At 36.7% G+C, this 6,368-nt stretch overlaps 1 pseudogene; it reads left to right on the plus strand.

Annotated features, from left to right (window-relative positions):
- Nucleotides 1–1,384: 1,384 nt before the first annotated feature.
- LOC141584112 (DNA-directed RNA polymerase II subunit RPB4 pseudogene) lies at nucleotides 1,385–5,980 on the plus strand (annotated as a pseudogene).
- The last annotated feature ends 388 nt before the right edge of the window (nucleotides 5,981–6,368 follow it).

Here is a 6,368-nt window from a genome sequence, read left to right on the forward strand (position 1 = left end):
TTCTACTAATTTTAGGTTTAGTTTGCTCTTGTTTCTCTAGTTCCTTGAGATGCAACATTAGGTTGTTTATTTGAGATATTTCTTTTTTTTTAATATAAGTGTTTATCACTAAAAATGTTCGTCTTAGAACTGCTAATGCTGCATTCCATGTTTTGGTATATTGTGTTTCCATTTTCATTTTTCTCAAGACATTTAAAAATTTTCCTTTAAATTTCTTTATTGGCCCATTAGTTGTTCAGTAACATGTGGTTTAATTTCCATGTATTTGTAAATGTTACCAGGCTTCTACTGTTAATTCTTTCTAGTTATATACCATTGTGGTCAGAGAAAATATGTGTTATGATTTCAATATTTTAAAATATGTTAATACTTGTTTTGTGGCCTAATATAAAATTTATTCTGAAGAATGTTCCATGTACAATTGAGAAGAATATGTATTCTGTAGCTGTTAAATGCAATTTTTCTGTAAATTTCTGTTAAGTCTATTTTGTGTCTATTTCAACACAAACAAACTACGAAATGCTCTGTTTGTGTTGAAGTCCCTTACAATTATTGTTTTACAGTCTATCGCTTTCTTTAGATCTATTAATATTTTCTTTGTATAGTTAGGTGCTCTGATTGATGAATATATTTTTGTAATTTTTATATGCTCTTGCTGAATTCACCCTTTTACCATTATATAATAACCTTCGTTATGTCTTTTTTACTTAAATAAAAAATTAAGTTTTTAATTTAAAATCTATTTTATCCAATATAACTACAGCTACTTCTGCTCTCTTTTGGTTTCCCTATGCATAGAACATCTTTTTTCTACTCTTTCACTTTCATTGTACATGTATCCTTAGAGATGAAGTGAGTCTCTTGTTGGCAGTGTAAATTGGGTCTTTTTTTTTTTTTTTAAATATTCAACTACTCTATGTCTTTTTACTGGATAATTTAGTTCATTTATATTCAAGGTAATTATTATGAGTAAGAACTTACTCCTGCCGTTTTGTTAGTGTTTTCTAGTTGTTTTGTGGATCCTTTATTCTTTTCTTTTTCTCTTACTGTCTTCCTTTGTGGCTAATTTTCTTTAGTAGTATATTTTTATTCCTGATTTTTATTTTTAGTGCGTAGGTTTTTGCCTTGTGGTTACTATGAGGCTTATGAAAACTTTTTTGGTTGTAACAGGTTATTTCAAACTGATGACAACTTAAATTTGATTGCATAAATTTCTACTTTTTAATTTCACTCCGCTTTCGGTCAGAATTCTGAATTTTGGATGTCATAGCTTATATCTTTTTATATTGCCTATTCTTTAAGAAACTTTTATAGTTGTTATTTATAATAGTTTTGTCTTTTAACTAAGCTATTACTAAAGATATAAAAATATAAAAGATATAAATTACTAAAGATCTAAGTGATTTACAAACCATGATTATGTTAATAGAGTATTCAGAGTTTGATATGTACCTACTTTTACCAATGAGTTATATTCTTTCAGATGTTTTTGTGTTATTCATTTGCATCTTTTTTTTTTTTTTTCATTTGCAGAACTCCTTTTAGCATTTCTTGTAAGACAGGTTTGGTGGTGACGAATTCCCTCAGCTTTTGTATGTCTGAAAAATCTTTATCTCTTCATCATTTTGAAATACAGCTTTGCTGATTAGAATATTCTTGGTTGGCAGGTTTTTTTCTTTCAGCATTTTAAATTTATCATTCTGTTTTCTCCTGGCCTATGAAGTTTCTGTTCAGAAGTTTGCTGTTGGGCATATAGAGACTCTATATTATGTTATTTGCTTCTTTTCCCTTGCTACTTTCAGGATACTCTTTTTGTATTTGACAGTTTGATGATTACATGTTGTGGGATAGTCTTATTTGGGTTGAATTTGATTAGAGATCTTTGACCTTCCTGTACTTGGATATTTATATCTTTCTCCAGGTTTGGAAAGTTTTCCATTGTTATTCGCTACCTTTCTGTTTCTTTACTCCTTCTTGAGTACCAGTAACCCATACATTTGCTCTTTTGATGTTACCTTATAAATCCTATAAGCTTTCTTCAAATTTATTTTTATTCCTTTTTCTCCACTGACCATCTATTTTGAATTACCCTGTCTCTGAGTTCACAGATTCTTTTCCTCTTCTTGATCAATTCTGCTATGGATGGTCTCTATTGTATTTTTGTTTTTTTCACTTCTTCTCAGCTTCAGAATTTCTGTTAAGTCTATTTTGTGTCTATTTCAACACAAACAAACTACGAAATGCTCTGTTTGTGTTGAAGTCCCTTACAATTATTGTTTTACAGTCTATCGCTTTCTTGAGTTTTTGTAAGTTATTTCACTATCTCTGTTAAATTTCTCTGACAAAATTTTGAACTGTTTTTCTGTATGTTCTTTAAGTTTGCTGAGCTTCCTTTAAACGGGTATCTTGACTTCCTCATCAGGCAGTTCTCCAATCTCCATTTCTTTAGGACCAGTCACTGGTACCTTGTTTTGTCTACTTGGTGAAATAATCTTCCCCTGATTTATCTCGATTCTTGTAGCCATTTGTAGATGTCTGTGCATTGATATAGGTACCTTATCTAGTCTTTGCAATCTGGTTTTGTTTGAGAGCTTTCTTTAGCAGTAAGCCTGTCTAGAGATTCAGAGAAGTTTGACTGGTGAATTCCCTTAAGACTGTGACCACTCAGCAACTGCAGCACTAGGAGCTGCTCTAAGTCCAGGACCACCATGGCCAGAATCTTTTGGCAGCAGAGGCTGAGGCAGCATGGGCCACATCTAAAGCTTATAGTCTCTGAGAGCAGCATACCACTAGGGAAGGCATGCCCAAGAACATTGCCACTATGGCATGCTCACTGCTGGCAGTGACTTGTGCCAAACTCAAATCCATCTCACTGGTGCTGGGGTGGATCTAGAGGCTCCATCTACAGGTATAAGCCTGGTGGTAGGGATCAAGTGGTTTGCCCAGTGGTAGGTTTTACTGTGGCAGGCCTGGTACTGAGTTCCAAGGTGAAGTCTTTTTTTTTTTTTGAAACAGAGTCTCACTCCATCACCAGGCACCAGGCTGGAGTGCAGTGGCATGATCTCGGCTCACTGCAACCTCTGCTTCCTGGGTTCAAGCAATTCTCCTGCCTCAGCCTCCTGAGTAGTTGGGACTACAGGAGTGAGCCACCATGCCCAGCAAATTTTTTTTTTTTTGTATTTTTAGTAGAGACGGGGTTTCACCATGTTGGCCAGGACAGTCTCGATCTCTTGACCTCGTGATCTGACTGCCTCAGCCTCCCAAAGTGCTGGGATTACAGGCGTGAGCCACCGCACCTGGCCCCAAGGTGAAGTCTTAATCTAAATTCCTTTTTCTTTCCTTTACCCAAAGAGATAATGTCTCTCTCTGTATTGCACTGCCTGATGTTGTGGAAGGGATGATGTGAGTAATGTAAAACTGTCCTTTCTGTTCTCTTCAATGCATGTCTTATTATTATCATGCTGAAGTCAAGTACTGTGATTTCATCTGGTTTCCTTTGCTCTTGTGATTTTTTTTTTTTTTTGTGCATGGATAGTTGATCAAATTGATGTTTCTGTGTGGAATGATTAATGCAAAGTCCTACTTTATCTCCTTGCTCTGCTTCTCTCCTCTAATGTTTTCTTCCTCAATTGAATATGTTGGCACTGTAGTTTTATAAAAATCAACATTAAAATAGGTATTAAAGCTAATTATTTCTGGAATATTAAGTGGAAGAATTAGTCATTGGATATTTACTCCTATACTCACTGCTAATCAATGGTGGCAGGTCATTACAGCTGCCAGTTTACATTGCTAATTGAAAGCTGATGACACATTTGCTTGCAACATGTTTATGGTTGTAAGTGTTACAGCATCTCCATCCTGCTACAGCCTGTGTGATGATTTGTATTACCACCTTTTTTCTCTACTGTGAAGTGCTTTGTTTGTTCAGGGACTGATACCTCAGACTTTCACTTGACACAAATTTGAGCTCAAACAAAGCTCAAATATGAGTCCTAACATAATGTGGCTGGGCTCAAGAGTAAGATGTTCATTCTGGTGATACAGGAGAGGCTCTGATGACAGAGTATAATCAAAATGAAAACATAAATTTATAATAATCACATAGAAAGCATGTGGAACTCAGAAAACAGAGATTTATGTGGGCTGTCTGCCTTACCCATCATATGTGAGAAATAGTGTACCATGCCATGGTATATGAAATCACGGAGGATCCCTATGAGGAGCAATAGCCTCATTTTCAGGTGAACAGCCTGGTCCACATCTGGTTTTTACACATTTGCTATAGCAAATATGTTTGCATTTGAGAAGCACAAGCTGTAGGCTATTACTCACTGAAGAATTTGGTTTATTTGGACCTTTAGCAATTGGTGTTACAGAAGGTCTGATGCACTAGGAGAAGGGAGATTCCGGGGGGGAATTAATAGTCTTATAACGATGCCACCAAAGGTCACAATTGTAGATAAAACAGCTGAGTGGGATGTTTCTCTGTCAAGTCGCTTTCGGGCTGATATCTTCTCAGGACTGCTGAAGGGTAATGGCTGTTTCCTAAATCTGGACAGGAAGACATTGTCTCATAATGCATGAACGACTGGGCATGGGGACTGAAGATGCTGCCCACAGTGTGCTGAAAACAATGGTCGTAATTAATAATACATGTTAATAAAATATTGTCTTGTTTCTTAAACTGTTACTGTGAGAAATCAGCAACAATTGCTTTAAGCAAGATGGCAGAGCAAACTTTGAGACATGTCATCATTAGGGCTGTCCCTGTCTAGCAAGGTGTCAGCAAATGACCTACCCATGGGGGAGTCACCAAGGTGGAGCACCTGTGGCACCCAAATGTCATTATGTATTGACACAAATACAGAAATGTTTGTACATCTGTATTTTCCAAACTTGAAACTACATTAGAATCACCTGGATATTCACTGAAAACCTAGGGCACTTGTGGTCTCCCCATGCCTAGTAAATTAAAACCCCCTCCTTTAGCAATTGCCACTTACTAGATTTAGGGTGGGACCTAAGAATTGATATTTTACCAAAGACCCTAGGGAGTGCTAATTATTAAGTAAACATGGAAAATACTCTTCTGGACCATCCAGTTGAATTTTTGTGTGTAAGACACAAATTATTCATGCTTGGAATGACCTATGTGCTTCTATAGAAATAAAGAGATATGTAAAAATATATACCTCCTGCTGTTTTTTGACGCTTACTTCTGTAAAATTGTTCTCTCTTGAGTGATTTAAAAGCAAATTGAACAAAATGACTTGTATAAGAAGTTCACGTCTTGAAATAAAATTTTATAATATCCCCAAATTGGAAAGAACCTAAATTTCCGTCAAGCAATGAATAGCTAAACAAGTTGTGGTGTATTCAATGCTACTCAGCAATAAAAAGAAATTATGGATGTGGCTGGTGGCAGCAATCTACAAGCTGGCAACGTAGAGGAGGAAACTTCACAGCTCATCTTTCCTAAAGAGTTTGAAACAGCAGACACTTTTAAATTCAGAAGTTCATATGCTTCTGGAACATTGAAAGCAACAAAACGAGAGTGCAGAGGATGAACAAGAATTCTCAGAAGTCTTCATGAAAACATGAAATTACACAGGCCATTTCAGTGGTTTTGAAAACAGGGAGACCATTTCCAGTGTTTATATCTTGTTACTCTAGAAAAAGCTTCATAAATTTGAGTTGGTCTGTTTGGCTAACCTTTGTCCAGAGACTGCTGAGGAGTCCAGTTTCAGGCACGAAAGGGTGGTTTGAAGACGAAGAGCTGCAGCAGCTTCTTGATGACATTCAGACAAAGCACAGCTCTCAGTATTAATCTCCAAACATCACTGCTGCTTGGAGAAACTATGTCCAAGCTGGGATCTGGGGCTGACTTGCACAGAAATTCTATTGCAGACGACAGTTGGAATTCCTTTGGAGAAAACAGCCCAGCTTGGAGTTGGCTTAGGTTGCTGTTTCAAATAACTCTTAGGTTCAGGTGATATATAATCTTGGAGCAGCCTTGTGCAGTGGCTGCCAGTGGCTTCCTGAGTGTGCCTCTGGGAAGTGTGAGGTGGTGGGGGTGGGAGTCATATAAGCCACACTGTTGACTACCTCATTCATGGTTTTTGGCCCCTGGATCATCTTGTATTCTTAATACTTCATGTTTTAATTTCAGTGTGTTTATGCTTTTTGAAACTAGACCAGAGAAAGTAGACTTTGTAGAGAAAGACCAGTTTTACCTAGATGCCAAAATGCCAAAGGAAGAATTAAACCACTGTTATTGTTTTGAGTTGTTGTTGTTGTTTTTGAGATAGGGTGTTAACTCTGTTGCCCAGGCTGGAGGAGTGCAATGGTGCAGTCATGGCTCACTG

The sequence above is a fragment of the Saimiri boliviensis genome, chromosome 1 (assembly GCF_048565385.1).
Source record: "Saimiri boliviensis isolate mSaiBol1 chromosome 1, mSaiBol1.pri, whole genome shotgun sequence".
Lineage (NCBI taxonomy): Eukaryota > Metazoa > Chordata > Mammalia > Primates > Cebidae > Saimiri > Saimiri boliviensis.